The sequence below is a fragment of the Lactuca sativa genome, chromosome 4 (assembly GCF_002870075.4).
Source record: "Lactuca sativa cultivar Salinas chromosome 4, Lsat_Salinas_v11, whole genome shotgun sequence".
NCBI classification, from domain to species: Eukaryota; Viridiplantae; Streptophyta; class Magnoliopsida; order Asterales; family Asteraceae; genus Lactuca; species Lactuca sativa.
This window is the reverse complement of record NC_056626.2, coordinates 137,133,182-137,154,191: the sequence shown is the minus strand read 5'-3', so window position 1 is coordinate 137,154,191 and position 21,010 is coordinate 137,133,182.

Here is a 21,010-nt window from a genome sequence, read left to right as displayed (position 1 = left end):
AAGATGTATAGAACCATTAACATGTTGAAATGTTGAAGAACTTAAGACAGGGAAGATAATGGTCGGGAGAGCCTTTGTGTGAGAACTTCGACTACATGGATGAGTTGTAAAAGCGATATAGGAGAGGGAGTCATCCTATTCTATTCGTGGATTTTCTACCTTTTAGCATAATCAGAATTTGAGAAAAAAATATTGTAAAAGTCTCATATTTCAAGATGATGTTATAAATCTTGATTGTCATTCGGAAGTCACCATTGAGTTTAAAGAATTATGTATCAATGGGACATAACATCATCGAAACTGAATTACTAGCGGAAGCGGTCAGTGTATCAAAGTTGCATTATCAGTGGATCAAGGTTGCATCTGTCAAACGAGTAAGATTGTGATGTCTCCTAATAGAATGTGTTTATACTAACATTCACTAACATAGTATTGTGAAGTCTCATTAGCGAATGGTTTAATATGCTGAATCATGAAATTCTCTTACTAGAAGAAAATGAATAAGAATCGTATTGTGTGTGTAATAAATTTTGGTGTTTAAATATACCCATCAACAAAGAATGTCGACGTTTTATTAGTGTATGGTAGATACATTAAATCATAAACTTCTTTAATAGAACATTTATTAGGAGAGAATGGGTAGGTGCATGTAATACATCATGGTTTGCGATATACCCATCGACACATAGCTTATGAATTATCATCAGCATCTGGTTTCATATGCTGAATAATAAAATTCTAAACAAGAATGTATGGAGAGAATGGATTGGTGCATGTGATAGTCGATGGTACATAGCCTAACCATTAATACATATTTATCAAGCACTCATAAATGTATTGTATGTTACGCTACATCATAAGGCTTTTAAGAAGAAATGTATGGTGAGAATGGATCGGTGCGTGTGATAGCCTACGGTACATGAGTAGCCATCGTCACAGAGTTTCAAACTTTCATCAGTGTGTTATATCATAGTGAATCATTAAGTTTTATGGAGGAGAAGTTAAAGGAGAGAATGGGATGTATTAATCATGCTAAGGTGAAATCAGTGTGAATCTTAGAAAATGTAAACTTATGAAAGAGAAGTGCTTTATCTTCTATATCATGAAGTTAACTTGCATTCTAGAAATTAAAATTTACCATCAATTTATTTAATAAGGTACAATATAATAAAATAATAAAGAATAGAACGAATAAGGCAATTAGGGAATAAAACAAAAGAGTTAGTCAAACAAGTAAGTTTTCTAAAAATGAAATTTCTGCAGCTTTTTCAGAAAAGTGATAAAGACTCGATCTAGTAAATCTTTTCAATTGAAAGATCATAAATAAGTTTCCTTTCTCTAAGATATCTGCCCCTCAACACTGTCTATAAAATAATATATAAACATGATCAAATGCATCAAAACAATACACAATTGACAAAATACGAAGAGAGGAAATGTCCTTAATCATTGATGTATTGCAGATGAATTACAAGCTTCATGTTCACCAAGAACAAAGGATGAGCAAAAATCAGTGTTTGTACCAAACGAGTTAATAGGATCCAACCTTTGTAACCTTCGAGTTATGAGAGTCAGCAAGACAGAACTCATAGGTTCCATTCTTTGAGATCAGTGATAGAAAAGATGAGGATAAATGTCTTGTTGAAGAGGTCCTTGCATATCAGATGGGAATTGATGTTGAAATGAGAGTGTCCATGAAAATTAGACATGCCAGGTTACTCATCTTCACTTCATCCGATTAGAGCAGAGATAGGCTACTAGAGAAAGATTAGACCAATCCACAAAAACAAGTTCAGACTTAGTTCTCTCTTATCTTGACTCATTAGTATGGTGATTCATGTCATTCAGCATGATCATCAGCTTCAAGGACAAAGCAGTTGGTTCTAATGAAAAGATGCAGATCTATGCCCAACCAGCTCTCTTAGAGGATCTTGCACTGAGGATTGGCACGTTGATTAATTCTTAAAGGAAAAATCAATAATGTTCATCTTCAAGAAGAAGGTAGAAGATAATGAGACTTAGAGAGTGAGAGAAAAGAAAACACATAGTAAATATTAGTAGTATAATATACAATGTATACTCCTTAGGTAAAATGTAGGCTAGAAAGAAATATTGAAAGCACAAATAGTTTTGCAATAAAATAAAAAAAAAATATATTCATAGTTCAAAAGAAGCAAAAAAAATAATAAATAAAAAATAAAACCGTGTTGTAAAATATAAATAGAATCAAAGCACGTAAATGTTATTTTTCCCGAATGCAATGAGCATAATTGCATTCTTTGGGTCCATGAATTTTCCTTCATTGCAGTCAAAAAGATCTTTGTAGCCAACGTCACACAATTGCCTGATTGAAATGAGATTGTTTTGAAGGCCCTTGACATAGAACACATCTTTTAGCTCGACTGATTCTCACATTAAGGTACCTAGGCCTTTGATTGGTCCTTCATTGTTATCTCCAAAAGTAACAATAGGACCATCTTTCTCCACAAAATCAATCAAGAGCAACTGAAGACCAGTCATATGTCTAGAGTATCCACCGTCTATGTACCAGACATGATCCTGAATGTGACGAGTAGAGGAGTAATTCCTGTTTTTTATCATTGACTCCCAGATAGGTTGATTAGGACCAACATCACATCAGCTGAAACTGCTATTTGGAGCTTCGTTGACAAGATCCATAAGACCTTTAACCTTTAGTCCGTCTTCTTTGGAGGACTCCTTGTCTTCAACCCATTCTTTAGATTCCTCATGATTCGCGATAAATTTTTTTGGTAGAGAGATGTTCTCTTTCTTAGGTGGGCCAACAAATTCTTGTACAAGATTTCATAGCTTTCATGACTTTAAGATTCTCGCTTTTCTTTGAAGTCTCTGGAAAAGTGGTATGGGATTCAATAAGTGAAGCAATTACTTGGATTTCTTTTCTCCGTGTTATGCTTTCTCGTTGAGTTATTTCCTTTGGGCTGAACTCTTGGCTCCATTACATCGACTTTCTTCATATCATCTATCAATAAGCACAACACTATAAACCAATTCATCATGGATCTTGTTATTATTTATTTCACCCTGATCATAATTATCATAGTTGTTAATCAGATTTTATACTTCTTTTCTAAATACCAGGGCTTTAGATTTTTCTTTGTTAGAGTCCATCATGATGTTTTACGAAGAGATTTAGTTTCTTCGTAATTTCGTAGATTTCCAAACAAAGACATGAGATTTATTTTCTCATTGTTCTTGATAGATTCAGCATGATGTTCCCATCTTTTCCGAAGAGAATTCAAGAAATTTAAGAACAATTTAGAGGAGTGCTTAACATTCCCCAACCTGCACATATCATATGCTAAAAAGATAAACCTATTAAACGTTTGGGTCAGAGGCTTACCTTGCTGAGAAAACAAATTGTAACATCCCCTTCTGGCATGTATCACAATAGTGTCCGCTTTGGGCTCCCGGCACGAAAACTTCCCAAGGGTCACCCATCCTTGGATTGTTCTCACTAGACACGCTTCATTGTAAAGTTCTTATGGGATCTGTTACCCTCAAATATTTAAAATGTGTTGTGTCAAGGAAGGTATCCATACCCTTATAAGGAAATGTTTCATTCTCCTGCCAAGCCAATGTGAGATCAGGTGCCACCCACCTTCACCTCCCCCCCCCCAATTATAGGGTTCAACGTGCCCGTCGAACACATTGAGTGGTGCCCCAACTCTGATACCATTTGTAACATACCCCTTTCGCATGAATCACCATATTGTATGCTTTTGGATCCTGACACGAAAACTTCCCAGTGGGTGACCCATCCTTGAACTAACCCCACCAACGAACCGGAACAACAACTAAACAAACTGAAAACCGTTCAGCAAGATACGACTCACTAAAGACTCTTGGCATGCAAAAATTCATAAAAGAATTCTTGATGATATAGCTCAGTCAATAACAGAGAACCTAACCAACGATAATGCTTACCCATACCAAAACAAGATCCCAAGGAAAATATAAATACTAATAATAAACATGAAGAACACAAAGGATAACATATACACATCAACATATGACGAAACTATGGCATCCACTGACCAACACTTCAATGCTCGACTGTTTGCTATTGGGGCTCCTACTCCACCCTCACGACCATCAAATATCCTAAAAGTAGACAGGAGCACGTGCACTCACTACCACATCCATCAATATCGGACAATCTGCCTTTTGTGGCCCACTTGTTTGTAATGAAAACATAACGCGCTTTCCCCATGAGAACAGTCCTGACTAAGATAGCCAAACATTCGACTCTTGTAGTAGCCCATGCCCCTAGAACGAAAAGCCCCATCGTGCTGCTTCCGTATGTGTTGCACTGACCCCGTCCCTGCTGACCCCTCAATCATTGATCTAAAGTCTTCGGTCTCTTCGTAGGACCCTCAACTGCCTGCACATGCTCTACCCCCTCTTCCATAGGAGCTCCAAATCAATCTCCTGCTCCTAAGTTACCCTGACCATCCCATCATCCAACTAAGCAACCAAGGTCTGCCCCCCGAACTTGGTGACCAATCTATCAGTGACACACCTAATGATGTTAGGTAACTCCTCGTGTAACGCTCAGGAAACCTCAGTGGCAATCAAATCATGGGATCGTCCCTCCCAAAATCATGGTGCATAACCCACCTTCAAGCCCAAATGACAATAATTGGAAATAGGATCCTCTTTCCTAAAGGATTCTATGGCTCCTAATGAGCCCCCAACTTCCCCGATACAATCTATGTCTGAAAGGTCCCGTCACCGAACCAAAGATCACAAGAGTCCATTCCAAAATATTGCTGGTAATCTCCGATGCAATGAACTCCCGCATGCACTCATCACCATCCAATTAAATGTTTAAAAATATCTAAGAATCCTCATCGTACATGCTTCTTCGATTCTCTAAGACTCTCCCTAATTCGAGTATGGATCATGTGTTTTCAGTAGTACGGGCCCAATACTACCATCCACACTTATCCAAACTTCCCTCAAGAATCATCCTAAATCCTCTAAGTAACCTTCTCAAACTGCTACCCCAAGGCCTTCATAGGTTCCGACCTCACCCTGCCGTCAGCTATTGAAAGCTCTGCATAATTTCAGTTAACCACCTCATGACTACAATCTTATGCAACAAAGCTGGGATAATCCTTCGAGTAAAAGACTCATCCCTACAATGGCTAGACTAAAACGAGAGCTGTGTAATAGGGTCAAATCCATCACTGTGACATTATTCAACCTTCGTCACATGTGACTTAGTATATTCACTTAATAGTTAACTCGCATCACTTAGGAGTTCTACAAAGCACAAAGCAAGAAACATTCGTCCAATAACACTCCAATCCATAGAATAAGTAAAGAACAGTCCGACACACATAATACAACTCATGTTAGGAACATCCTTTCTCATTGCAGGTTGCGTTATGCATGAAAATTATACACAAAACAGGATCAAAGAGACTGTCGAATAAAAAGCTCTACCCTAGGAGCAGAACCAAACAAGGAATAGGAAATAAGGAAAAATCAATCATTCTAGGGCTATATAATCCTAACCGTATACAATTTTTAAATAAAACACTTATCAATTACTACACCAATACATATTCCTAATCTCACATACCATTTAATGTTCCCTAGGCTAGAAGGCATCACATATCAGGCCAATCTATCATGTATCTGTATTCTTGGGAATCACTTACTTGATCTCGTCCTTTTACACGAACCACACCCCCTATATCTTTACAAAAATTATTTAAAAAAATTCTTTCCTTTTAGAAAATCCATTTAAAACCCGTTTTCTTTCTAAGAAAAATTACTAACTCCTCAGTTTGAGTTCAGTCACACTCGAGAGTGTGCCCGAATCCCTCAAACCAACGCTCTGATACCAACTTTCTGTATAAGGGGTATCGTTTGGAAGGTTTATGGTCAGATTAGCTGGTTAGTTCTCTAATGAAGTCGGAGTTTAGAATTGTTATCATTTATTCTGGTAGGATCACTAATTATCTATGGAAGGGCCTTTAGGAACAAATCACTACCGTTGCTAGGGAAGTAGAGGTAGTAAGATGTTGGTGGTGGTAGTAGCATGAAGATGTAGGTCATTGGAAGTGCCAAAAGAGTTTTATTATTGCAAGGATTGTAGATGGTTAGAATTCAGAGATTCTTTTGAGGATGGGAAGTTAGGGTGAAGTTTCACCTGTTCAGAGCATGGGTTATGGTATTTAGTCACCATCATCGAGGACATCAAGGTTTGTTGCTATATCATGGGAATCGATTGGGGTTATTGGGCTTGCTGAGATTTCGGGGAGTATCTATATGGATTTCAAGAGTTGGGCAATCATCGAGATTGGCTAGTAATGGAAAAGTAGTTTTGGTAAGCGCATGTCATATTGAGTTCATGGTATATGAAGATAAGATGGGTTGGGAATCTATCAAATTTTGGTGGATAGGAGAGCTTCGAAAAGTCCAAGTGGGGGGAGATTCGTTCAAAAATCCAGGAGCTGGATTGGGTATCGAACTAGGGTAAGCGTCACATCCCAGTTAGGAGGAGAGACGACCCAAGTGGTGGTCTGGATGGAAGTTGTGTAAGTTCGCAGTTCAAGAAGCTTCCAACAGTTAGTCGACGTCTTTTTTGAAAGGTATAATAGGCTTGTGGATGGATCTGGGTTGTGGGTTGTGTTAGAGCATTGTTGTGTGTTCTTGTATGATGAAGGATTTGGGGTTTAAAGCATGACCCGAGCACCTGATTGGATTTCAGTTGGACGCGACTTCGAATCAGGATGATTGGGATTGAAATGGCATAGGCATGGTGAGAACATGGGTGGTAACCATGACGGCTTAGAAGTGTTGTAAGTCTACAATTGGATTGCAGCATTTATCATATTATGGTAGACCAATGTTGGGATGGTAATGAGTTTAGAGGAGGATCAACTCGTGCCTTGCGCAAGGCGGACAGAGGGGTCCGGGGGGAGCTTCTCTGTGTCATGAGAAGAGGATCATTGGGGTTCAAGGTTAGGTGAGGTTGGGCCTGTGTAGGTCGTCACAGGATGGGACCTTTGGGTGAGGCCCGCATGTTTTTGGCTGTGTAGGTGGGACATGTTAGAGACCGGTTGGGTCAAGGGATTGGATTATGAATGTAGTAGGTTGATTATGTCGCCATGGAGTGGCATAGTATATTATATAGGCTAGGGTAGCCTTAAGAGTTAGACATTTAAAGAATCTAGTGGTTGGATTAGGTGTAAGGATGGAAGACATAGTGATGGTTTGGGGATTCTTATATCTCTGTTTAGTGAATAGTTGCCATGAATCAGAAGACTTCGGGTGAAATGCAAGTTCAAGTCCTTAGATCTCCGATTATGGGTTAGGTATCGAGTTGGGTTTTGGTTGAGACTCACTTTGGGAATTGTTAGTGTATGTGTGCAAGAACCTTGTTTTAGAAAGTATTGGATTGAGGAAATCTATATGCAAAGGGCATCAGTTGGAATGTTTAGGGTTAAAATGATGTTTTCAGTTTTGATGGTAGGAGGTTGTGTTTTAAATTGGTTCCACCTATTTGGAGATCCGATAAGTTACTGGGGCTTTGAAATTATGGCAGTAATGTGTTGGATCGACAGTTATGGGATCAACATTTTGTTCAACACTAAGGGATTTTGTTCGGAGCATTGGTTTTCAAGGGGGTGGGAAGGATTGATTTTGAGGACGAAATCTAATTTAAGTGGGGGATAGTTGTAACTCCATGTTCCAAATCATTCCTATTGCAAGGTGGTGACCAAAGATCGGGTATCAGTAGGCTTAGGAACTTTGAGGAAAATAGATTTGGAAGCATTTGGGTGTGGGTACTATAATTTATATGATCCGGGTGTTCGGTCTGTGTTTTCGAGCCAAGGGGTATTTTGGTAGAGCGCCAGTTCGGGATTGTATGGAAAGTGGATTGTAGTTCGGGAAATTTTGAGGAAAGTATGAGTTAATATAGGCATAAAGCTTCTCGTTACCTTTTTGTGCATATAAGGATGGTCAGAAACAGAATTATAAAAAGAAGTTATGGCCTTCGGAAGTTTGGTGAAATTAGCATTTATCTATGTACACGGGTGGGTACAAAAGTGTACACATGGGATACTAGGGTGAAGTTCAGTAAGCGGGGCGTACATCATCGTACGCTGGCAGTATTAACAAAAGTGGTTACGAATGTTCTTTGGGGTACGCAGGGCATATAGGAATCACGCAATGCATATTCCAGTCAGACCAAACCTTATTTTAGGGTGTTGGACCCTATTTAAGCTCATCTCCTAACCCTAATATCTTCATCCTCTATCGCTATAAACCCAATAATCAAAACCCTAGCCCTATTTGCATGGTTTTTGAGATTTTGGGTGGTATTTCAGGCTTTTTGGTGTTCATAGAAGATGAAGGAACTTCTTGGAGAAGTGTGGGATTGCTTGAAGCTTTGGGATCCAGGGTTGTTGCATCTTGATCAACATTTTGGAGGTATAAAGTTTTTATCTTGATTATCTTATATGTTAGATCTAGTTCATGGAGTATTTTATGTATTTTGGAGTCTTTGTGTTAGACATTGGTTTTTGATCTACTCCTGAAGCAATAACTGTGAGGTCTTAGCTCCATTCAGTCCCAAGGTTCATAAAAATGAAAATCTTTATGGTTTATTTTGGTCAATGCAAGCATTAATACCTTTGTTATGTCCTTATTGAGCTTTCGAGTCTCTCTTTGCCAAGCAAGCATGTAATGTTGCCAACTTTACTTGATAAGTAGTCTTATGGAATCAGATCTGAGGGTTTGACACTTTGTCTTAACCGATTAAGGATTTATTGGGGTGAAAAGGTGGTTTGAGGAGTACGTGGAGCATACTTAAGGGTAAGCTCAGAGTAACGTTGAACTTGTGTATAATGGACTTGTATAATATGATTCGAAGGAGAGTATGCAGAAGTACCATTCGGGTACACTGGGCAAACCCCCTAGTGTGGTGGTTTGGGATTTTTGAGGTTTGGGCCATTGTTGGGTTCTGTTAGTTGGATCTTTTTGGGAAATTAGACTTTTATGTTGGGCTTGTAGTTTGTATCTTTTGGGCTCTCTTGGATTCAAGCCCATGATGGGTTTTGGGGGCCCAATTGGTAAGATTGGGCCATTTTTGGCTTTGGAGCGTCGTTTAGCATTTGGGCCTTGGCTTTGGGCCTAGCGAGTCAAATGGGTAGATTGGTCTTTTACCCTAGTTTTGGGTAATGTAGTAATAGATTGGATGTTATTATATATTAATAGCGCAAGGATTTTCTGGACCAGCAGTCAAAGATTCATTGAATTGTTTATCAGCGGATTGAGGTGAGTTTCCTCACTATGATTAGCGGGTCAAAGGCACCAATGCCGACCCATGATGTTGTTATGATATGATGCTAGATGTTTGTGTGAATCTTGCATGGGTTATGTATTTGTATGCTTACCGGTCGGGGCCCGACGCCAGGCGAGGCCTGATGCCGAGCTGGGCCCGATGACCATTTTGTATGTTATGTATCTTCATGGTAATTACATGTGTTATGTGTTTATATGTATATATGCTTATATGTATGATGGGCGGGGGCCATTATGGCATGATCATATTGAATATACCCCAAGGTGGGGCCCATTATGGCATGTCGGATTCAAATGTACCCCAGGGCGGGGCACACTATCGTATGATTGGGTTAAAACACACCCCATGGCGGGGCCCACTAGCGTACGATCGCGTTGAAATATACCCAAGGCGAGGCCCATACTTGCTTATTGGGTTGGAATATACCCCATGAATAGGCCCAATTATATGTTATTATGTGGTATTTAGTGGAACTCACTAAGTTTTCTGCTTACGTTTTTCACTTTATGTTTCTGGTAATTCTGTTTTCAAATGGAAGAGTCCAGGATGATTGCAGAGCACACACCACCCGATTCCACATTTTGTGATTCACTCTGATTATTACGATGTATTGAGTTACCTTGGTTTTATGACAACAATATGATTTACTGTTTTATAAACTTAAAAATGAAAAAAATTTTGGGTCTTACTTTAGGATGTTACAAGTTGGTATCAAAGCCTTGGTTTGATGGATTCGGGCACACTCTCGAGTGTGACCGAACTAAAACTGAGGAGTTGGTAATTTTTCTTAAAAAGAAAACAGGTTTTAAAAAGATTTCTTTAAAAGCAAAGAAATTTATGAAAGGATATTTGTAAAGATAAAGGGGGTGTAATGTGTGCAATCGGCCGAGCTCAAGTAAGTGATTCCCAAAAATACCCATATATGTTTGTTATGATTATATGTTATGGTAATTGCATGCTAAGATGGGGCTTGGGATAGTTACAGGAATTGCATGATATATTGGTCTGATATATGATGCTTTGTAGCCTAGGGATCATTAGATGCAACGTGAGATTGGGAATATGTATTGGTTTTAGTAATCGCTAATTATATGATTTCAAAATTGTATATGGTTAGGATCATATAGCCCTAGAATGATTGATTTGGCCTTATTTCCTATTCCACGTTTGGCTGTGGTCCTTGGGTAGAGTCTTTTATTCAACAGTCTATTTGATGATGTTCTGTGTATAATTTTCTTGCATAAGGCAAACAACAGTGAGAGGGGAAGCTCCTAGCATGAGTTGTAGTATGTGAGCATGAATGTTCTTTGCTTATTCCGTGGATTAGAGTACTATTACATGAATTCTACTTGCTTTGAGATTTTTGGAAGTCCTAAGTGATGTAAGTTAACTATTAAGTTAATATACTAAGTCACATGTGATAAAGGTTGAATAATCTCAGAGTGATGGATTTGACCCTATTGCATAACTCTCCTTTAAGTCTAATCGTTGTAGAGATGAGTCTTTTAGTCGAGGGATTATCGGAGCTTTGTTGCATGAAATTGTATTCTTGACGTGGTTATGTGATATTATTAGGAGTTTTTCAACAATGGAAGGGTGAGGTCGGAACCTAGGAGGTCCTAGGACGTGTTTCACTGGATTTAGTTGTGCTGTTTAGCGAGCACTAGGGTACCAGTTTGAGAATGTGACTTAGAGGATTTTGGATGATTCTTGAGGAAAGTATGTATATGTGTAGAAGCTAGTATTGGTACCGTACTAGTGAAAAACATAGGATCCATACTCGAATCGGGAGAGTCTTGGAGAACCTAGGAGGCCTGTGGGATGAGGATTCTTAGATATTATTGAACATTTTATTGAATGGTGATGAGCGCATGCGGGAGTTCGTATCATCAGAGATTACCGACGGTTTTTTGGAATGTACTCCTATGATATGTGGTTCGGTCAAGGAGGGGATTTTGGAGCTCTTGGATTGTCTATCTTTCTTTTAAGAAAAAGAGTGAATCCATAGAGAGCTAATATACTATTGTATTTCCTATCTTAATTCACTTAAAGCCTTTAGTGCGAGATTGTAGCGGGGTAGCTGGGGGCTCATCTGGAGCCCAAAGCTTGGGATCGGAGGTGCGTTATGCACCTTGTTTTAAGGGAGTTCGATCCCATGATTGGATTGCCACGGAGGTTTTGCGAGCCTTATGCGAAGAGTTACCCGACATCATTGGGCGTGTCACTGATAGATTGGCCATCGGGTTTAGGGCCCGAACCTTGGCTGTTCCATCGGATGATGGGATGTTTGGGGTAAATTAGAAGCAGGATATTGATTTGGAGCTCCTGGGTAAGAGGGGGGCCACAACATGTGCATGAAATTGAGGGTCCTGCAAAGACACCCAAGACTTCTGATCAGCAATTGAGGGGTTAGTAGGGATGGGGTCTGTGCAGTAGATGCTGTAAGCAGCATGATGGGATTTACCGTTCTAGGGCATGGGCTGCTAAAAGTGTGGAAGGATTGGCCATGTCAGGCGGGATAGTCCTTAGAAGGCAAGCACGTTATGTTTTTACGACAACCAAATGGGCCACAAGAAGGCCGACTGTCCGATTTTGAGGGGTGGAGCAGTGAGTGCACCTTCTCTAGTTACTCTGAGGATCTCTGTTGGTCGTGAGGGTAGAGCAGGAGCCCTAACAGCGAAGAGCCTAGCATTGCAGTGTCAGTCAGTGGATGTAAGAGTTTCATCAGATGTTGATACATATATGTTATCCTTTGCACTCTTCATGTTTTTATCAGTCTTTTATATTTGTTTTGGGATCTTGTTTTGGTATAAGTAAGCATTATCCTTAGTTTGTTTCTCTGTTATTTCCTTGGTTATATCATCAAGAATTGTTCTATGCATTTTTGCATGCCAAGGAGGGGATTTTGGATCTCTTGGATGGTCTATCTTTCTTTAAAGAAAAAGAGTGAATCAATAGAGAGCTAATATACTATTGTATTGCCTATCTTCATTCACTTAAAGCCTTTAGTACGAGATTGTAGCGGGGTAGCTGGGGGCTCATCTGGAGCCCAAAGCTTTGGATCGGAGGTGCATTATGCACCTTGTTTTAAGGAGGGTCAATCCCATGATTGGATTGCCACAGAGGTTTCACGAGCCTTACGTTAAGAGTTACCCGACATCATTGGGCGTGTCACTGATAGATTGGCCATCGGGTTTAGGGCCCGGACCTTGGCTGTTCAATCAGATGATGGGATGGTTGGGGTAATTTAGAAGCAAGATATTGATTTCGAGCTCCTGGGGAAGAGGGGGGCCAAAACATGTACGTGAAATTGAGGGTCCTGCAAAGAGACCCAAGACTTCTGATCAGCAATTGAGGGGTTAGTAGGGATGGGGTCAGTGCAGTACATGTTGTAAGCAGCATGATGGGATTTACCGTTCTAGGGCATGGGCTGCTAAAAGTGTGGAAGGATTGGTCATGTCAAGCGGGATAGTCCCTAGAAGGCAAGCACGTTATGTTTTTACTACAACCAAATGGTCCACAAGAAGGCCGACTGTCCGATTTTGAGGGGTGGAGCAGTGAGTGCACCTTCTCTAGTTACTTTGAGGATCTTTGTTGGTCGTGAGGGTGGAGTAGGAGACTAACGGCAAAGAGCCTAGCATTGCAGTCTCAGTCAGTGGATGTAAGAGTTTCATCAAATGTTGATATGTATATGTTATCCTTTGCGCTCGTCATGTTTATTATCAATCTTATATTTGTTTTTGGATCTTATTTTGGTATAGGTAAGCATTATCCTTAGTTTGGTTCTCTTTTATTTCTTGGGTTATATCATCAAGAATCGTTCTATGCCTTTTTGCCTGCCAACAGTCTTTAGTGAGTCGTATCTTGTTGAGCGGGTTTTAGTTAGATCAGTTGATGTTCGGATTCGTTGATGGGGTCAGTTCAAGGATGGGTCACCCCCTGGGAAGTTTTCGTGCCAGGATCCAAAAGCGGACAATATTGTGATACATGCCAAAGGGGGATGTTACAGATGGTATCAGAGTTGGGGCACAGGTCGATGTGTTCGTCGGGGACTTTGAACCCTATAATGGGGGTGAAGATGGGTTGCACCTGATCCCACATCGTGTTGGAAGGATTACAAACATTTCCTTAAAAGGGTGTGGATACCTTCCTTGATACAACACATTTTAAATCCATGAGGGAAGCAGACCTCATAAGAACTTCGTAGTTAAGCGTGCCCGGGTGAGAGTAATTCATGGATGGGTGACCCCGTGGGAAGTTTTCGTGCCAGGAGCCAAAATTAGACAATATTGTAATATGTGCCAAAGTGGGATGTTACCCAAATGCTCGCATCTCCAGTTGAGAATGTTGATGGTTTTCGCTTGAAGTTCAATAGTGCCTTTATAAGCCACAATTTGTGTTTCCATTATCTCGTGAGCAGATTCATAGTTCTGAACCAAATTATGAAGAGATGTCAAAGGGGCTTCTTACTCCCTAAAAATATCGTCATACATCTCATGGGAGCGTGTGGACCATTATCGACAATGTTGAACATATCATAGTCCATGGTTTCAAGAACAATCATAGACATTGATTTCCACATTGAAAATTTATGTTCACCGAAAAGAGGAATCTTGTTAACAACAGACGACTTTGAATTACACGAGGAAGACATGATAACTTGAATGTATCATAAAGCCGCTTTGATGCCAATTTAAGGATTATATTGATTGGATATAACCTATTATGAATAATGAAGAAAAAACAATGAGTAAACAAGAACATAAGAACAAGGGTGATCACAAAGATGTTTTCACTAAAAAAGGTTCTCATAAAAGGAACAATCGCGCAAAGCAAGCAACACAACTCTATTAGGGTATACCCTTAATAGTATATTATATATGAGTACATCAAAAAGTATCCTACAATTTTGGGGGTATATTCTAATATATATAAGTTCTAACCCTAATCACTAAGATTATGGATCATATACTTATTTTATTATTATAGAGTATATCTACATCATATACAAACAATCACTAAGATCATGAGGATCTAATTGTCGTTGATGTAGTTGTTGCTGGCACTGGCACTAACGTTGGTATTGGTGGACACCGTGTTATGTGTTTGAGTCATCAGATCATAAGGTGTGGCCTTACAATTTCTACATCGGGTTTAAAGTGAGTAAGCAAGGCGAAATTAATGGATGCTTCTAGCTGTTAAATTGGTGTACTTGATAAAAGGAGTAAACTTTTAAATTCTTGCTAATAGTAGCTTCATGAATGGCTAATGAAAACTCCATAAACCCAATAATTGTATTATGTTTAATTGAGGATTATTTAAAAGGTTTAGGCTCAGTTAGATGATTAGTGTATGTTCTATGTTTAAACCATGAAATTAAGCATATAATCAAGCTTTGGTGAAATTAATCATAGTGGGGAGGATAAACCCTAACTAATGGCTAGTTAAACTAATTGGAATTGAAGTGTTGGTTAGATGAATTATGTGATAAGGAAAAGGAATTGGTGGAGTGTGAAAATATAAATTTGACTTAATGAATTAACACATGTGAATAAGCAATGATTTAAGGACTTATAGATTAATCTATAGTCATGAATTAGTAATATGATTACTAAATGGTGCATGGTTTATATCTAAAGTGATTAAGACATGAAAATATATATTTGAAGAAAACATAATCGTTTTGGAGGTAAAACAGACAATAAGATTTGATGATGATATTAAGTAAACTGATGACTAAATGATTAGTGTTTTCATTTATGTTATTAAGTATGGTGTTTCATTTCAACATATGTGGGGGATAAAGCCAATGTCAAGATCACTAGCTAGTACAGTTGTATGTTGTTGCAATTATATATTGAAATGGATACAATACAATGATTAATATGGATTAGTAACTTATGAAATAAAGTGCTAGTACAATTGTATATTGTGGTAAGTTGTATTAAACTGGTATAGCTGAGTTTTAGAGAAAGTTATTGTTATGTAGAGTAATGAGTTGATTTAGTTGAGTTAATAGTTAAGTTATGATACACAAGTTAAATAGCTAACTTAAATTTTTATTTTTGTGAGCTATGAGGTGTTGGTGTATTTCTTTATAGTTGTGAGGTCCACTGAGTCGATACAATAGTTTATCGTTGTGAAATGTACAAAAACGGTTTTAGCTGATTCCTATCATAATGTAAAAACTGAATATTTTAGTTGTGTCGAGCAGTTGTATCTGAACGCAACTATCTTTAGAAGTTGAGTCGTGTTGAACAATTATGGTTGAATAATAGTTTTATATTTATCGGAGTACAATGATAACCTTGGTTTTCATTATATCATTGTTGATGAAATACAACTCAATAGTAGCATTGGTGGTCATAATACTATACTTGTATACAATTATCAGACTATGGTGGTAGTCTCGGTGGTTGTAGTACCATCATTGACCAAATAAATGTCAATAATACACATGTAGGATGTAATATTATACGTGTATATTGTAATCCTAGTATAATGGTAGCTTTGGTGTCGGTAATACCATGATTGTAGAAATATAAGACACTAGTAGTCTTGGTCGCCCTAGTGATATACTTTTATATTATTATTAGAGAACAACAGAAGCCTTGGTGGTCGTAATACCATCATTGGAAAAATACAAGTCGCTTGTAGCCTTGGCGACCGAAATATTATACTTGTATACTATTATGTGATTATGGTGGTAGCCTTGGTCGTCATAATACCATCATTAGAGAATTCCAAGTCAATTGTATACTTGGTGGCTAAAATACTTGTTAGGTGATAGGGATACAAGCAAACAAATAACGCACAAATGCATAGTGGAAGCAATACAAAAGTAATCCCATAATCCAGAAATAGATCAATGTTTAACCAAATCTTATACGACTAAACAAAACCATAGATATTTGGAATTCAAACCCTTGATGTCCTTTAAAACCTTCTTAAGATTGATAGAGAGAGTATGTAAAGAGTCAAAACTAGAACTCCTATTTCATAGTTGCACCCAAGAAAATAGACCCGCAACAGTTTAACATATCCCTCGATGATCAACAGTAAAAGCTAACAATCTAGGTTTTAGATCGAAAATCACATCGTGACAAACAACGTCCCGCTATGATCCATGAAACAATTTAGGATTTAGAGGAAGTTTGAGAAGACATCCGAATTTTAGGGTTTGCAATACATACGGAAATTGGTCCTTTGCAATACATACGGAAATTGGTCCTTTCTCTTTCTACTTAAAAGGGAGGATTATGGATTATACTTGGATAATTACTTGGTCACTAAGTAATTATCCCCCAGAAAGGAAACTTGAAAGTTACACTTAATCCCCTTAAGACTACAAGTTTCTATTAATTAATTAAACACTTAATTAATTAACAAACTTGACCCAAATAAAATTCTCATGTCACTTGTTGCTAATATTCATCATTGTGTGTAACCCGAAAGCACCCTACTATTAATATTAATCGTTGTGATTGTGGGAACTATTTCTAACATCCTCCCACTTACACAAGTCAATCAACAATATTTGCTCAAATCTATACTTATAATTAGCAGAGAGTGTGCCATCTAATGAACACTATCATACTCATAACTCTCAGTTGTGATACAACCCTTAGATACGTGATCAAATATTCCTTCAATCATTAATATCCATATAAACCTGAAACATGGCAATACTTCATTCTTAAACATTAAAGATTATGTATCCCGATGGAGACTTGAGTCGACCATAATGAATTGCACCATTGATCCATTATTAATTCCCTCTCAGAACCAATATGCATTTTTATGTTAACAACTGTCACACCCCAAAACCAAGAACGGCGGAAACGTTCTGGGGCGGAGGACGTCATGTAAGGTAATCACAACACAGTAAATGTAAATAGGCAAACAACATCATCCATTGCATTAAATATATAAATTTAATACATGCGTGTTCTGTACAGTTTTAGACACCAAAAATATAACGTAAATCAAAATAATAAAATGATGAGTCTTGAGTACGCTCCATCATCTCAAAAGCTGGCATCGGTACCTGTCTACTGATGACCTGAGAATACAAGTTATTTTGAAAGGGTTTATCAGCATTAAGCTGGTGAGTTCATAAGTGTTTTAGTGTCAATGTTCATTGTCAAAAACGTTTGAACTTGTCCCAAAGTATAAGTTTGTAAAAATGTAAATACATGTTTAAAAGTATTTGCAAAAGTTTGAATCTCTCAGAAAATCCTATATTTTCTATAAAAGTAACCTTCTACCAAGGCTTAACCGTTTTGTAAACTCGTCTGTTGTAAAAGTGTGTGATTACCCAAGTATAACTATCATTTGATAAAATATAGTTTGTACATTAATGCTTAAGTGAGGTTATCACCAAAATATGTAATGGGTAAATCATTGTAGTACTGTAGTTTTGTATAATAAGAACTACTGTTGTACTAATTACTACTACCTTAAACCGGATTTATATTAAGGTATAATGTGATAATTGCACCATACTATCGACTGATAACAACGACATAAAGAACGGTCGTAATAACGGAATGACGTTTGGCACCCGCAGACCTGCAGGTCCGGCTGTAGCTAGCAGCAAGGTGTAGGATAGTCAATCCAGTATAGATCTATACGCAAACTCAACGCTCTCCCTCCAAGAGAATTCTGGCTACAACTCGGGCCATGACATTTAAGGCATGCTCCGATACAGTGGATCACATTTGTTATCGTATTCTTGCATGTGTGATGAAATGTTTCTTGTTCTAGTATAGTTGTATATGTTCTCGTAGTATAGTTGTATATATTCCCTTCCTAGTATAGACTCATGAATGAACTGACTCATTAATCTAGCAGTTGTAATAGTATGATTCTGTGTTACCCCGATGGTAACTTGTTAACAGTGTGTTTAGTACGTATGATTATGGAAGTATTTTTATGTCTATATATGTATATTTGATATATAATTAATATGGAAACGACCTTCGGATGGTTACCCAAAATCCTATCAGACCACATCCAAATCGAGGAAAAGGAAACAAGGTGGATAGCCTTCCTAAGCCCTTTAAACATTATTTATACGTCTATACATATATGGGCATGCAATTTGTAATTTAAAAACATAAATAAGTGTTTATAAGACATTTGAAACATAAGTATATTTTATTAAAGAAAGATTAACTTGATGTCAATCTATAAAACAATTTGAAGGCGTAGATTTGATTAAAACAGTTTAAGTATAAGGAACATTTGCTTAAATCACAGTTGCGGTGTAAATTCGAATAGTAAATGGGTGTGGAAAACATTTAGAAGTAAAACAGTTTGATATATATAGTTTGAATAGTGATAAAACCACTGACTTCCCTAGTTATTAATCACATGTGATTAGAGCAATCATAAGTGATTGAAACAATAACTATAAGTATTTAACTTGTATTTCCCCCCTTTGAAAGCATATAAACGCATTTAGAATATTTAACAGGTTGATTAGGGGGTATGAAACTCACTTGATTGATTGAAGAAAGCGAGATGGAAAACCGGGCAGAGTCTCGTCTCAGAAAACGGATTTTTCTCGGGATTCTCGGGAATCTTGGGAGTAAAATCGACCCTCGGGACTTGAGCAAAAAGACCAGAGCTTCGGGTTATAACGGGCACGGAAAACGAGACAAAGTTGTGAGAGAGAGGAGAGAAATGAGCAACATTTTCGGAAAGCCTCGCATCCTATTTATAGGAAGGCTGAACCGCCTCCGAACGCGGGGCGTACGCTCGTACGCAGCGCGTACGCGTACGTCATGCATGACCGAAGCCTCGACTGCCTCGGTTCGGATGGGACGGGTTGCTGGGTACGCGGGTCGGATGGGACGGCGGGTCGGATGGGACGTCGGGTCGGACGGGTCGGAGCTTCGGACGGGTCGGACGGGTTAGAACTCTTCGGATAGTGCGACGTGGACGATCCGAGACCCTCGATCTCAGTACGCGGGGCGTACGAAGGTACGCAGGGCGTACTTCGGTCCAATCCGATGACTCCCCTTCGGATATTACCGGGAATTTATAATTAAATTTTTATTTATTTTAAATAAACTTCAAAAATTCATATCTCTCTCATACGAACTCCGTTTTTGACGTTCTTTATATCCTCGCGAAGGTGAGACCATGATCTACGACTTTCGTTTAGATTCCGTTGGCAAATTCCGAAATTATTTTTATTATTTATTTATTAAAATGACGTGATTAAGGAATTTCTTCAAAAATTCATAACTTCCTCGTCCGAGGTCAGATTTGGACGTTCTTTTTATGTACGCAAACCTTGATATGATTTCTATTACTTTAATTAATCCGAATAAGATTTTAGGAAGGTTACATTTTGACCTAAATTTGATCGGTTTTACATTACATTGACTCAAAATATCGGGTTGTCACATCATCCCCCCGTTAGAAGGAATTTCGTCCCGAAATTAGAATTTTAAGCAAGCTAGAATTTACAAATAACTAAGCAAAAAGGTGAGGGTACTTCAGTTTCATCTGATCCTCACGCTCCCAAGTGAATTCCGGTCCTCGCTTGGCATTCCAGCGAACCTTCACGATAGGGATACGGCTTTGCTTTGTCTGCTTGACCTCACGGTCCATGATCTCTATAGGTTCTTCCACGAAGTTGAGGCTCTCGTTGATTTCGATCTCGTCGAGTGGGATTACGAGAGTCTCGTCGGATAGACACTTTTTCAAGTTAGATACGTGGAATGTAGAATGTACGTTACGAAGTGCGTCTGGTAGTTCGAGTTTGTAAGCTACGGGGCCGACTCTTGCAAGAATCTCGAAAGGCCCTATGTACCTCGGATTAAGCTTCCCACGCTTGCCGAAGCGTATCAAGCCCTTCCAGGGTGAGACTTTGAGGAGGACTCGGTCTCCCACCTGAAATTCCAAAGGTTTCCTTCGTTTATCAGCGTAGCTCTTCTGTCGGTCTCTAGAGGCTTTCAATCGTTCACGAATCTGAACGATTTTCTCTGTTGTTTCCCGAATGATCTCCGGACCGGTGAGAGTACTGTCAGAAGTTTGCCCCCTGGCTAATTGGGTATCACCCACCTCAGCCCAGCACAGAGGGGATCTGCACTTACGGCCGTAGAGAGCTTCAAATGGAGCAGCCTTGATGCTCGTGTGATAACTGTTATTATAGGAAAACTCGACAAGGGGTAAATGAGTATCCCATGCCTTCCCAAAGTCAATCACGCAGGCTCGCAACATATCTTCTAGAGTTTGGATGGTCCTCTCACTTTGTCCGTCGGTCTGAGGATGGTAGGCTGTGCTCATGTCCAGCCTCGTTCCTAGGGAATGTTGTAGTGATTGCCAAAATCTTGAGGTGAACCTACTATCTCTATCGGAGATAATGGACATAGGTACACCATGTAGCCGTACGATTTCCTTAATGTATGTTCTCGTAAGCTTTTCCATCTTGTCGGTTTCTTTGATAGGCAGGAAGTGTGCAGACTTGGTCAATCTATCAACGATGACCCATATGGTGTCAAGTCCACCCGTTGTCTTGGGCAACTTGGTTATGAAATCCATAGTGATCCGCTCCCACTTCCATTCCGGGATCTCTGGTTGCTGCAATAAACCAGAGGGCTTCTGGTACTCGACCTTAACCTTTGCGCAAGT